The following is a 14,876-nucleotide window of genomic DNA, read 5'->3' as shown; positions in this document are numbered from 1 at the left end:
GACTTTCATTATCCCAAGAACAGTGGTTGGTACCTAGGAGTGATATCATCCTACAGGGAACATCTGGCAAAGTCTGGAGACATTTTTTGATGTCACAGCTGGGAAGCTGAGGGAAGGGCTGTTGGTAGCATCCCCCCCCCCCATTCAAAGAGCAGTCCCACTCAAAAGATCAGCAAAGCCAAGACCATCAAAGTCGTATGTGCCTGCCCTGTTCTAGAACCCTTTGGTTTATTATAATGTAACTAAACAGGCAAAGGCAATTTCCCCTCGATCTGGAATCTTGAAAACACATGATCTATGTTTCCGTGATGAAGGCGTGTTCAGTGGAAGCGGCTGCCTCCGCCTGCGCTCGTAAGCCTTCGCAGCCCTCAAAGCACAGTAGAGCAAATTGCCGTGATGCAGATTCGCTCCTGGACGCGTTAGATAGAGAAAATCTCTTCCTTCTGGGAGAGCGTGCAGCAGAGCTACAGTGTAACGGTTGTTTTCTCCGATGCTGATACAAAGAAGAACCGAGATAAATGTCCCCTGGTGGCTTCCCCAGCCAATTCACAGAGGGCAGCCAGGACAAGCTTACAGGCTTTTGGCTCAGCTATTTAAATTCTCTCTAAGAAAGGTCTCAGAACCTCTTTCTGAATGGTTGCAGCCTGTTTTCCACAGTGAACAGTGTGCACGCAAGCTGATTAACCTCAGGGCTACCAGGGTTTATTGCAAAAAGACAAGTGGCTGAAGAAGAAAGCGGGCCTCTCTCTGGAGAATGGGCTGCTGGGAAAGACACCTGAGTAGGTAGAGTGCCTGCAGGGAGAGGGGACCTAGGCCTTGGCTTGTATCCCTGTCTATAGCACAGTCGTTACCTATCACAGCCCTCCACACACCCTCATTTCTGTCCTGAAGAGCAAAGACCACTCATGAACTGGAGAAATATGAACGAACCCCTAACCACCCCTGAGAGGGCACTTTTGACAGACCAAAGACATGATTTCACCCAAGTCTGGCTTGGTGAATTATGAGTTTCCTGGGTTTCCTCACAGGTGCATGGGTGAGCATGGGTGAGCATGGGTGAAGGCCTGCTCACAGGTGCATGGGTGAGGGGTTTCTCACAGGTACACGGGTGAGGATTCCTCACAGGTGCATGGCTGACTTGGCAGCGGAATCACTGAAAGTCAACCCAAGCATGGGTACCACTCATGAATACTACATCTCAGGAGCCCCCTTAACAGACTGTAGGTCGCACTAAGATACGCCTCTCTCATTATAAGTTGTTCTATTTTCAGCTGCAACAAATGCAGCTAGGTAAGTCCACACAGCTGTAAAAGACAAGCGCCAGAGCACCACACCAAGCCAACTGTAAATGTCTACTGCTTTCTCACCCATTTTACTCCCTATCATGATGTGGCCTCCACCTTCACCTGACATGACCGGAAGCCAGTGCAGGACACCTCCATCCTGAGGTGTGCTTCATCTCAGAACCTCAAAGTAAAGAGAATTGTGAAACAAGAACAACTGTCAAAAACAAGTAAAATCTAGAGCCACGTTTCTGTAATGTGAACTAAGGAACCTTCTTTGAATGTCTTGCAATGTCCTTCCAATGACTTGCAATGGCCTTCCCAACTCATTTAACACTCCCTGGGGGTGCTAAAATAACTGATGACAGCTGACTGTCCCTCCAAAACTGATTGTTTTGGTATCACATCAAAAAAGTTCTTTCCCAGCTTTAATACTTATTTTCCTCACTGTAGCAAGTTAGATGATTTAACTGTTCTTATGGCTATTCTTATCACAAAGAAAAAAATTCCCCAGTTATCCCAGGAGAGTCGGAAGATGACTCAGGGAGTCAAGGCACTTGCTGAACAAGCCTGGCAACCTGAGTCTGATCCCCAGATCCCGCTTGAAGGTAGAAGGAGAGAACAGATGCTACAGAGTTGTCTTCTGACCTCCATATGTGACCTGTGGCATGCATGCCCACCTCTCTCTCTCTCTCTCTCTCTCTCTCTCTCTCTCTCTCTCTCTCTCTCTCTCTCTCTCTCTCTCCCTCTCCCTCTCCTCTCCCTCTCTCTCTTCCTCTCTCTCTCTCTCTCTCTCTCTCTCTCTTTCTTTCTCTCTCTCTCTCTCTCTCTCTCTCTCTCTCTCTCTCTCTCACACACACACACACACACACACACACACACACACAGTAATTTTTTTAAGTTAGCCCAGCAAACAACAACAACAAAGCCAAAAGACTGTTACATTGTGGGCACAAAACAGTTAGCATATCTAAGAAGGAGAGCTGGCAGGAGTTCAGTGAACAAGTATTTTCTTCAAGGACATTTAGTTAACCTGAACATAATGAGGTAATGATAAATGGTGGGCACTGCACTATTTGCTTTGTTTAAACTGCGTAAACATCACCAGCACCATGTTTCATTAATCACAGAGACATTGAACTAGACAGTTATCCCTTGGAGGAAAGTCTGGGGCTAAACCACCACTAGGGTCAACCACACGACTGCCGTCATCATCATTAACGTCATCATCAGAACACTCCTACCACCAACACTGGATCTCCATCTTCATCATCATTGCCATCTTCAACAACCTTCCCACGTGTATTGAACTTACTAAGTACCAGGCCTTCCCAGCAACTTTACTTGCTACACATTGTTATTTTGGAGACAAGAAAAATAAAATTTAGTGAAGTAAACAGGTGGCAAAGCTCTGGTTAATCTGACACTAAGTTCTCTGCTTTCTAGTGCTGATCTTCTTTTTTCTCTCCCTGTCTCTCAAGACAAGGTGTCATGTTAGCCCAGGCTATCCTCAAATTCACAAATCTACCAGCTTAGCTTATCTGTCTTACACTGATTTTCTTGCCTCAGCCTCCCCAGTGCTGGCATTATAGGCATGTACCACCACACCCAGCTGTCCAGCACCACTATGGTGATATTTTATTTGTACTGAAATGTGATTTTATTTGTATGTTAATAAATAAAGTTGCCTGGGGGCCAGAGCTAATAGCAAGCCACAGCAGAAGCTGGGCAGTGGTGGTGCACACCTTTAATCCTGATCACAGGACAAGGCAGGTCTCTGTGTGTTCAAGGATACAGCCAGCATGGAGACACACACCTTTCATCTCAATACCAACCATAGAAGACTTGGAGGTCTGTATAGACAGGCAGTGACAAGGAGGTCGTATGGTTGGGTTTACAACCAATGAGAAGGCAGAACAGAAAGTCAATAAAAAGACAGATACACAGGAAGTAGGTCTCTTTCTGAGGGGAAGGACGGCAGCGGCAGTGAAGGTAAGAAAGGTTTTTTTTTAGTATCGGCTCTCAGCTACTGCTGACTTCTTGGGCTTTTACCTCTGTATTTGGCTCTGTGTTTCTTATTTAATAAGACTGTTCATCTACACACCACAGTATCTCAGCATCTCCTCTTATCAGTACCAAGACCTCCTAGGTACTTGTCCTCTTTGTCTCTCAGTTTCCCCATCTGTAAGATAAGAATAGTAACAGTCCCTGTATTTCAGGATGCTAAAAGGCCTTTCCAGGTATGTGTAGAAGATACTTTGTAACTGTATTGTTGTTATCCGCTTCATGGAATTGGCCCCAACCATGCCTGATACAAATGTTCACAAAGCCCAAGTTTCCATTTAAAACTTATTTTAAATTTATTTTATTTTAAATGGAATTCCTTATTCCTTTTCAGCTTCTCCGTGGAACTACCAGGAAAACCCACCAGAGGTTTCTTGGAAGAAAGATGCTCTGGTGTGTGACCTGTTCCACCACAGATTGTCCAGTTTCACATGAGAAGATCTTCGAGGGTGTGCAAGAGAAAAGAGGAAAAAAAGGAGGTCCAAAGTCTAAGGGTCAGGGAGGAGGCTGTGGGGAGCCAGGGCCAGTGAGAAATGGCTGGTGATGTGGCTGTGGTGACACCTGTCATGCACCACACACCCCCCATCCCCCTAAACTTGCATCAGCTCTGCATCACTGGGGTGTGAGTGCAGCTCCCTGTTCTCCTGCTTCTGATGTTTCCTTTGCTCTCTTCCCACATCCTGACCTTGGGGTGTGATTTGAAGAGATCAGATAGCCTCCTGCAATTTCTTCTTCCTTCAGCATAAAGCCAGATGTAGAGGGAATAATGGCCCAAAGAAAGGCCTTGCTGTGTCTCTTTGCACTAGATGGCCTATGTCATACCTGATAGAGTGACTTTGGTATCAGGGACTATGGGGGTCCAGCCCCTCGATAGTCCCCTCCCAGAGTCCAGGAAGAATCTACAACCAGCTGATAATTAATCTTTGATAAAAAGAAATAAATCTATGTACACGAAACTCCTTAGTCCATACACTTTATTATTCTGTGATAGTTCTCTCTCTACACAGCTTTTATTCTGCTCTCATGTCTAGCTCCTTTCTTGCCTGATTTCTCTCTATATTTATCTACTGTCTCCTCTAGGTTCTGCTGTGGGATGATTTGTATGTCCTGTGGGAGCCCTTCTTGGGTTCTTTGTGGCGTTACCCAGCAGGTCCGTATAGAGGATGATTAGGACCATGGCCTGAGTGCAGGTGTTTGAGATGGTCTGTACTTGGCTGTGCTGGGGAATGGTCTGTATGTCAAGTTGTTCTGATTGGTTAATAAATAAAACCTGATCGGCTGTGGCTAGGCAGGAAGGATAGGCGGGACTAACAGAGAGGAGAAATAAAAGGACAGAAAGGCAGAAGGAGAGGCTGCAGCCGCCGCCATGATCAGCAGCATGTGAAGACGCCGATAAGCCACCAGCCATGGGGCGAGGTATAGAGTAGTAATAAGCTCATAAGAAGTAAAGATACTAGTTGTGTATAAGAAGTAGAAATGTGTTACTTTAAGATATAAGAACAGTTAACAAGAAGCCTGCCACAGCCATACAGTTTGAAAGCAATATAAGTCTCTGTGTTTACTTGGTTGGGTCTGAGCGGCTGTGGGACTGGTGGGTGACAGAGATTTGTCCTGACTGTGGGCAAGGCGGAAAAACTCAAGCTACAAGGTTCTATCTTAATTCCTTCATCTAGTTCTGTCCCTTCTAGGTTCCCATCCATCTAGTTCTTTCCCCTATCAGCTCCTCTCCCATCTCCTCTCTCATCTGGCTCTTCCTCATCTTGTTCTTCCCCATCTGGCTCTTCCTCATCTCCCATCTTGTTCCTCTAGTACTCTCTTCTAACCCTTCAATCTAGTTCTTCCCCATCTCAGTTTGTTCCTCTCAAGTTCTTACCCGTCTAGTTCTTCCATTCTCTTTTCTCTTCTCCATGCTGTTCTCTCTCTGTCTACATCACCTGCCTTTTCTTTCCTTGGGCACGTGGTTCCCTGCCTCCTCAGGAATGTTGTTTTATCTCTCACCTTGATATGTAAAAACCTCCTTTGTTCTCAAAATGCTCTGGAGAACCACTAGGCCTCCTCAAGTCTAAGGGATGGTCTGAGCTTCATTAGCATAGGAAACAAAGCTTTGTGTCTCCAGCCAGCTTGTCTCCTAAGCTCAGTAGGGCAGTTAGTAACTTAGTAGGTTCAGCAGGTGTGAGGAGCTGAACTGTTTACCAATTAGTCTGGGCACGCAAGGATTTCATAGCAGAAAACAGGTGAAACATTAAAGGCTGGGTAACACCAAATATTCATAATAAATGGCTTTGCCTTTGGACAGAATCTTGGCCAGTCAAAGTTCAGCTTTAATACACAGATGAATCTCTATATACATTCTTGCGGCCCGCAAGACTTTGGGTATGGCAAAGGCGGGCCACACCAGTCTTAGCGCAGGGCCCTAATAGCATAATCTCAGAGTTGGGGTAGAAATACAGAAAAGATCAACCACAAGGTTTGGATAATGGAATGTCAGTTGTCCCATCATGCACAGTGAGCCTTTCATGTCTAGGTAAGGAAACTCCAACGCAGTGCTGCTGCATCCTGAAGGCCACACTCTGTGCCTACTGCCACACATCGGTGGTGGGAAGATAAGGCATCCCCTGGACAACAGAAACTGCACATTGGGAACTCAGCCACACTCTGCCCACGAACCTCCTTCCTTAGCTGACTCCCGCTCTCTTTTTTGCCTGTGATTAAAGAATAGATGGCCTTTGCTGTTTGCTTTGTTTTTCTGGGTCCTTCTAGAAAGTTTCTGAAGTTGAAGACAGTTTTGGTATCACCACAACCACTTTGTGTGCAGCTGTTATCCAAAGAGAGAGCAGCTTTAAGAATGAATGAGGACATGGACCTCATAACTCACCAACTCTGGATACCAGGTGTACTCATAATCCTTGTTCAAAACAGTGATAAGAATCTGGGCATCAGATGGACACATGGGCCATATGGCAGCTTCTTTGGTCAGCTCGACACAATCTATAACCACCTGGGAAGAGAATCTCAGTGAAGGAGCGTTTAGATCAGGTTAGTCTGTGTCCGTATCTGTGGGGTATTGTCTTAATTGTGTTAACTGAAGTGGAAAGACCTGCCCACCGTGGGTGTCACCACTCCCTAGACAGGGAGTCCCGAACTTTACAAGAGCAAAGAAAGAGAGCCGAGGGGAAGCCTGAGTACATGCGTTCTCTCTCTGCTCTCCGCTGTGGCCGTGACCAGCTCCGTTAATTTCCTGCTTCCTTACCTCCCCACCGTGGTGGACCGTCACTGGAACTGTGAACAAAAATGAGCACGTTCTCCCTTAAGTTGTGTTTGCTGTAGTGTTTTATTAGAGCAGCGTAGACAAAATTAAGACAGACCAACTCAGGTCCTGAGGGAGAGGAGGCTCCTCTGTGCTTACTCTATAGAGGGGTCATGAATTATACTTTCTCATGCACTCTTTAGTTGGAGGTAGGCATGGGAAATCACATGGGCTATGTCTCGGTACGATGTAAAACATATTTTTTTCTTTTCGGTAGCATCCTAGCTGTCCAAAGCTTCTTTAGAAAAGTAATAAGAGTGTTGACTGCCTATAGGTGAGAAAAAAAAGGTGCAAACTAGGTGGGCAGTTGGTCTGCTGGTTACTCTCTGGAAGCAGTGCCTGGCTCTAACCTCAGGATCTGGCAGGGCTAGTGAGCAGGACCGACGGGTTAGGGCGTTAGCCGTGTCACAGCAGATTGGGGGCTCTCCTATTCACAGTAGGCCATGTCTCCTTATTACCAGGCTTTGTTCCCTGTTCTAAGTAGCTGAATGGCAAAGGGCAGGCAAGCAACGTGGCCCCATGTAGAGGGGCCCCTCCTTTCAGAAGGTCCAAAGCCAGCCCTCAGCCAAGCTCCACACGAAGCATGGGAAAATGACAGGCTCTGCTATCAGCCACCCTTCCTGACCTTCAAGACAGTTGGAAAGACATTGGCTCAAAGGGTTGGGATGCTGTCTCTGGTCCTGAGGATACTGCCACTGATACCCAAAGTGTGGAGTGTACAGTGCCCTGGACCATGACTGCAATGTGGTCCTGAGGAGAAGACAAAGTTACATCTCCATCTGCAGGTCAATAGTCCAGAGCAACTCAATGACACCAGAGTTCACACAAGGCTGATACTGAGTGGGTCTAGCCTCTGTCTTCCCAGGGGATTAGAATTCAGGAAGCCTTTAAAACACACATCTCTCTTACGCTCCCTGCAGGCCATATTTTGCTTCTCTACTATCCATCAGGAATTACTGGGGGTCTTGGGAGATATCCCTGATGGTCTGAAGGGCCTGAAAGCAGAGGAGGTTTGGGGAATCCCTGAGGGCTCTGAAGAGACTGGACACTGAGTCTATGCTCAGAGTCACTCCCAGAAGGCTCCTCCCTGGGGCTCAAGCTTGGGTTCAGCATTTATGGATTCACTAACAAAACACATATCACAGAGGAAAAATGTCATCAGGACTGGCCTCCAGTCTGTCTGCCTCCAAAGACTTTCCTTACACAGCTTAGAATACGCATAGTGTCATCTGGTTTAATTAAGCAAGGCAAGCATCTTCTCCGTATGCCTCTCCGGGAGAAGAGCCAGGCTGGGTCTAACAAAGCTGGTTATTTCCCACACTGTGTCTTCATCGGAGCTGACTGAGCGGGTTTACATGATTGTTCAACGTTCTCCTGTCAAAACGCCAGTGCCCTTATTAACATGGACGGATCTGCAGTGTCCAGGCAGGCATTTCACAGGACAGTCACCAAACCCGGGGAATGGACGGCAAGGCCTTTCCTGACTCCTAGGTCAAAGGGGTAAGCAGACAAGGGGTGCCTCCTGTGAGAGGTCACCGCGGGGAACGATGGGAATGATGGGAGCCCACCGCGGGGAATGATGGGAGATCACCACGGGGAATGATGGGAGCTCACCACGGGGAATGATGGAGATCACCCGTGATGGGAGCTAGCGAATGTAGCCACGGGGAATGATGGGAGTCACGGGAATGATGGGAGATCACCATGGGGAATGATGGGAGCTCACCACGGGGAATGATGGGAGCCCACCACGGGGAATGATGGGAGCCCACCACGGGGAATGATGGGAGCTCACCACGGGAAATGATGGGAGCTCACCACGGGGAATGATGGGAGCTCACCACGGGGAATGATGGGAGCCCACCACGGGGAATGATGGAGATCACCTGGGAATGATGGGAGCCCACCACGGGGAATGATGGGAGATCACCTTGGGAATGATGGGAGCCCACCACGGGGAATGATGGGAGATCACCTTGGGAATGATGGGAGCTTTCTGCTGACAGTGCTGGGTGCCAGAGAGATTAGAAGGCATCAGGATGACGGAACAGAGCAGGGCCATGGAGGCCTCAGTGGGAGGTGACGGATTCCCATGAGGCCCACAGGCTAGAGGAGAAATAAGCCATGTTCTGGATTTCTGATGTGGGGCTTGGTCTTCCAGCTGAGGTTGGAGCCGTGAGCAGAGTCCACCTTTTGTCCTTTGAAAAGCTGAAAGGCATGAACCCACTGGTCCAGCCTGGACAACAGCTGGACTCTGCTCACGGCCAGCGGACACAGTGGAACAACTGCTACTAAGCCAACTCGGGAGGGGTGAAGACGTCACCACCAGCTTACGGTGGGTGGAGGGGTGGACGGTAGGAGTACAGCCTGCAGTTTCCTCGGACAGACCACCTGTGGCTGGTGCTGCTGTTCTATGGACTATCCTTGGGTCACTAATGTCAGGTGTAATATGAATGTTTCCACACTGTCTAAAGCCACCTAAATGATGAACTAAGGGGAAAAAAGAGCTAAGAGGATAGAAAAGACCTTCTTAAATATAAATTAAGATATAAAAGTCAGTCTTGAAATGTTTGATTAAATAACCTCAAACTTTCACCTGAAACATCTGTGGGTAAAATGGGAGAAAAACAAAAAAGATGTGAAAGAAAACCATGTGGCCTTCAGAGCAAATGCTTACAAATCAGCTAAAATGGCATAAAAAGTAAAACCTAAAGCAACTGAAAACCAAACATCAGTAAGAACTAAACAGGAAATAAATGAGTGAAAAACACAAGAATCATAACCCCCTCCCCCAGAGCGGTGCAAATGGAAAGAGGCTAGAACATAGTGTGTCAGCCATGGGATCTGATGGCAGCGCATGGCCTTTCTCACCCTTGGCCGATGGCTGAGAGTGAGGCAGAATCCATGGAAAGGGCCACAGGACAGGGACAGAGGGACAAGGAGACAAGGAGAGAGAAGAATAGGTCGTGAAAAAGACTAAAATTCATTATATAATTGTATGAACAGTCAAAGAATTTTGAATGGAAATGGCTATGACTTTACAGAAGTTCAAAAGAGAAAGTACGCTTCCTACTGTCATAGAAGCTTCCTAAATTATATATACACACACATACATGAAAGGAATTTAAGCAGAGTGGGCGTATAATGAAGGAGACAGTGATAGAGAGCTGATGCCACCAAATAAAACCTCCAGTGCCAGAAATGGATTGCATCTTTTTGAGTCATTGGCCAAATGGGTCCCTTCGACACCCTCCCACCAAACAGCACAGGCTACTGACAAGGCTATTGGTTACTCTCTACAACTTGGTGGGAAGACCCTATTGCTAAAGATTCCACGTACTTCTGTCAGTGAACATAGAGAAATTGAGCTGGTGCCCATCCAGAAGCATCACCCCTATTGGCTAGCATTCGTGGTGCTGGAAGGTACTTTGCATGCATCTAAAGGAGAAAGGTCATCACTAATATCACCCAGTTATACAACCTATGATATCCAGTAGAGACCTGCCTGCAAGACATACTGGTGAAATTAGTGGCACAGATGTTAAGGAAGTCACCGACCACTATTTAAAACTTGTATTTAAGCCCACTCCATGAGATGGAACCCATACCTGGCACTGCTAAAGACTATGTAGGTCACGGGCCTAGGGGAAAACCTACCACAGTTATTCTGCTAAAGAACACAGCAAAAAATGAATCCTGTGCTGCTAATGTGTTTGTGATCTAACAAATGTAGCTTGCCTGAAGATCAGAGTGCAGAGCTAAGCCACTAATTAGCCATAGAGGCCAGGCAGTGGTGGCGCACACCTTTAATCCCAGCACTTGGCAGAGAGGCAGAGGCAGATGGATCTCTGTGATTTCAAGACCATCCTGGGCTACACAAGACTGATCCAGTCTAAGAGAAACAGAGCCAGGCAGTGGTGGCACACACCTTTAATCCTAGCACTTGGGAATCTCATGCCTTTAATCCCAGCACTAGGGAGGTGGAGACAGGAAGTGATGTGGCTAGGCAGAGAGAGGAATATAAGGTGGGAAGAGACAGGAGCTCAGTCCTTTTGGCTGAGGAGTTGGTGAGGTGAGTGGTGGTCGTGGCTTGTTCCTTTGTCTCTCTGATCTTTCGGCATTTACCCTGATATCTGGCTCCAGCTTTTTATTGTTAAGACCAATTAGAATTCATGCTACAGAACCCTAATGACTCATTTCTATACCCAGAGAGTAGAGCATGACTCAACCCTCACCAGAGAAGCTTCTTCTTGAAGTCATAGGACTTAACAAAGAGATCCACAACTGGACGATCTGCAAAGAATAACAAGAGACTTTGGTGCACTCAGCCTTAAATGAAATGTCTCCTTCCACCTAACAAATATTGTTTCTTCATTCGTATATATCACTTATCTGTATATACAAACAGAATATTTTATTATCTCTAAATGGTAATATCCAAGAGCATTTACCAGTCCATCAAGAGGAGATAGTTGACCAATCATAGTTCACCTCCACTCTGGACTCTTATAGAGTAAAGAGAATGGAGAGGATCTAAAATGTTCCCTGTAAGCAGTGTGTTCACAAAACCACATAGTCCATGACAGGGAGCTTGTTGTACAACAAAGACACAATCCTAGGGCTGGTTCAGTTATCAAGAACACTTGTTGAAGAAAAAAAAAAGGGAGAAAAAAGAAAACACTTGCTGTTTTTGCAGAGGACCTGGATTTGGTTTCCAGTATTCACATGGTGGCTCACTACCATCTGTAACTCCAGTTCCAAGGGCCATCATGTCATATTCTGATCTCTGAGGGCACAGGCACACACATAATTCAGATGTACAAAACACCCCATCATAGGGTTTCTACTGCTGGGAAGAGACACCATGACCACAGCAACTCTTACAAAGAAAAAACATTTAATTGGGGTGGCTTTCATTTTCAGAGGTTTAGTCCTTTATCATCATGGTGTGACACAGTAGTGTTCAGGCAGATATGGAACTGGAGAAGTAATCGGGTGTCCTACATCTTGACTTATAGGCAACAGGAAGTGGTCTCAGACACTGGGTGTGGCTTGAGCATACAGGAGATCTCAAAGCCCACCCTCACAGTGACACACTTCCTCCAACAAGGCCACACCCACTTCAACAAAGCCACACCTCCTAATAGTGCCATTCCCTTTGGGGGCCACTTTCTTTTAAACAACTACATACCCATACATAAAATACATAAATCTTTAAAAAATTAAAACCTCAGCTCTATACATGGTAAGGCAGTGTCTACTTATAAGGGAGAACATGGGCTTACAATGTATACACACATATACATAAATCTGTGTGATATGGGTAAAGTCCCAACGTTTAGGAAGGAGACTGAGAGGGTAATAGTAGGTGACGAAGAAGGCAGAGTACATGTGGGACATGAAGGACAGAAAGGTATTTTTTTCCTAGTTTCATTGTGGACATGTAAATTCAACTCTCTGTGTATTGAAATAGCAAGAATCATTTTATATTTTGAAAGAATCCAGCATGTGCTATTCCTTTGAGCCGGTGAGTGTAGAAGTTGGGCTTTTTTAAATTCCATTGACCATTCATGAAATAGGAATTAGACATGACTAGTCATACTGATCCAACTTAGGAAAGTGATTTTTAATTCATTCTGGGGGAGGAGTTTTGTAACCCTTTTTTTTTCTCTTTTTTCTTCTGTTTAAAACTGTGTCGATCATATTGTAATGTTATTTGACATACAATTTGTATTACTATACATAAAATACAGTTTTTAACAATAAAGATACAGGGCTGGATAGTACTGGCTGCTCTTCTAGAGGAGCTCGGTTTGATTCTCAGCACCCACATGGAGGCTGACAGCCATCTGTAACCCGTACCAGAAGATCTGAGGGTACGAGGCATACAAAACACTCATAAATAAAATAAATAAATGTTTAATTAAAAGTGAAAATAAAGATCCTGTTCTAAGAGGATCATAAGAAGCTGCTCTGGAGACAGCCTCGAGGGAAGGGGAGTCACTGTTCATCACAGACCCTTCACTGGGGCTTTATTTTTTTTTCCTTCCTCGTGTTTACAATCTTTTTTGTTGTTGTTATTGTTAAAACTAATTTTTTAAATATTTTAAACCACTTGTGGTGGTGCATGGAAGCAGGATATGCTGAAGAGGCAGAGGCAGGAGGATCACAAATTTGAGACCAACCTGAACTACACCTTGGGACTGGCAAGATGGCTCTGTAGGCAAAGGGGCTTGCTGCTAAGCCTGACGACTTGAGTTTGATCCCCACTATCTACAAGGTGGAAGGACTGGAGCAGTTTCCACAACGGTCCTCTAATCCACCGCACCAATGTCAAATGTGTCACACACACACACACACACACACACACACACACACACACACGCACACTCACACACACACAGAGTTAATAAACATAAAAATACATTTCTAAATTATTTTTAAAACTCCACAAGGGCATTTTAATTAGTGAAAAAAATTCCTGATGATAACCCATATCACGGTGTGCCACTCAGACCAAGGAAGACATAGGAAAACAGAGGTACATTCTGTCTGAGGAGTGCTCCTTCCTGGAAGGGTGGACCATGGGCAGATCATTGTGAGGTATGAGGAAGCACTCATAAGAAACACCACATTAAAGACCCTGACCCTTGAAAATTAAAGTAGAAGTACATGGAAATAAAATGTATAAACTATATCAATAAAAACAAACGACAGGAAAATGCCATACATTTCATATTATTTTAAATAATTTATGCACATAAGTTTATTCAAATATCACAATTTTATACCATGAGAATGTTTATTTTACAGGTGATTTTTAATTCTTTTACCATTGTTTTATTCTTTTCTAGTGTCTCTTTTATCTACACTTTTAAAACAGAATTTGTCAGAAGTTAAAAGAGAGAAACACATTCTTCTTAGTGAACAATATCACATTTAATTTAGAAGTTACATAACTTGTCTATCCAGAATTGAAGCTGCTGGGGTGGGTGGGTGGGGGTCACACTTATTAGTGGTCCCAAGGTAGCCCTGAGGTCTAAATAGGAAAATATCCTGTATAAACTGTAGCAAAATTCTCATCTCAAAATAAAACGCTCTGGAATTTACAGTTATAGCCATAGTCAACATCTTTACAACATTCAGAAAAGTGGGAGTTTTAGAAATGACAAAGGAAATCGCTTCACACTCCAGAAACAGTTCCAACCAGGAAGGCAGAACCTGACCCCTGGCCGTGCAGAAGTCTGCTCCATTCCTCACCCGTCGGTCTCCACTGCTGAAGATGCAGATTCTCACACACCCAGCAAATTCTAGGCACAACTCTCGTCTTGCTCTTGTTTGCTTTTTAGAACTACCATTTGGACCAAGAAAATTCATCATAGCAGACTGTGCTGTCACTTGAATGGAGCACTGGGTTCTCACGCCATAGCAGGCCCCAAGCTGGGGTGGAGAGGACCGTGGCGCCACTTCTGGACAATGTGTCCACTCTCCGTCAAGTGTACTCAGAGTCGCACCATCCTGAACCAGTTTCTAGAACTTCCTAACTGGTGTTAGTTAGGCGCCTGATTACTACTCTTCAAGTCTATAAACACAGCCTACTGCTCTGCCTAGGATGGCCAGCTTCATTTCTCTCCCATCTACATTTTCTTTTAAAACAACGGAAGTCACATCACAGCCCAGAGAATGTTTTCAAAACCAGAACTAGTCAGCCAATCTAATACCAAGGCAGACTGGGATATCCCAAAACTCCCTTAGATAACATGCTGTTCTAGGGTGTCCACTTGGGTCAAGTCCCACAGAATATACTCCCTCCAAGCAGAAGGGCAGCTATGGGAGGATACGAGAGCTCTTCTGGGGGGTCCTTTCGGGTCTGGGCCCCTCGTGTAACTGAGGCACATCAAAGCCAGAGCTAACCCAGATGCAGCGGGTTATCTGCTCTTAGCCACCTGGGTCAGCACCATCTTCTAATAGCACAGCCTAGGGTGTAAAATCTCCAGCCATGTCAGCTTTCACATTATTTGGGGACTCCAGGTAGACCCTCAGGCCTTGCAATCTGCCTGAAACCACACCTCAAAACAGGTCACAGAGACACTCCCTGGGGGTTCACTGTGAGCCACTGTAGCTATAGTACATTTACAAGCACAGACTTCTGGCCCTTCATTTGCACATGTCAGTGGAAATCATACACAGTCGGTCCCCATTAATAGAGCCTGCTGCTGAGG

This window comes from Peromyscus leucopus, chromosome 11, assembly GCF_004664715.2.
Source record: "Peromyscus leucopus breed LL Stock chromosome 11, UCI_PerLeu_2.1, whole genome shotgun sequence".
NCBI classification, from domain to species: Eukaryota; Metazoa; Chordata; class Mammalia; order Rodentia; family Cricetidae; genus Peromyscus; species Peromyscus leucopus.
The sequence above is the reverse complement of the archived record's forward strand: the minus strand, read 5'-3'. Positions refer to the sequence as shown.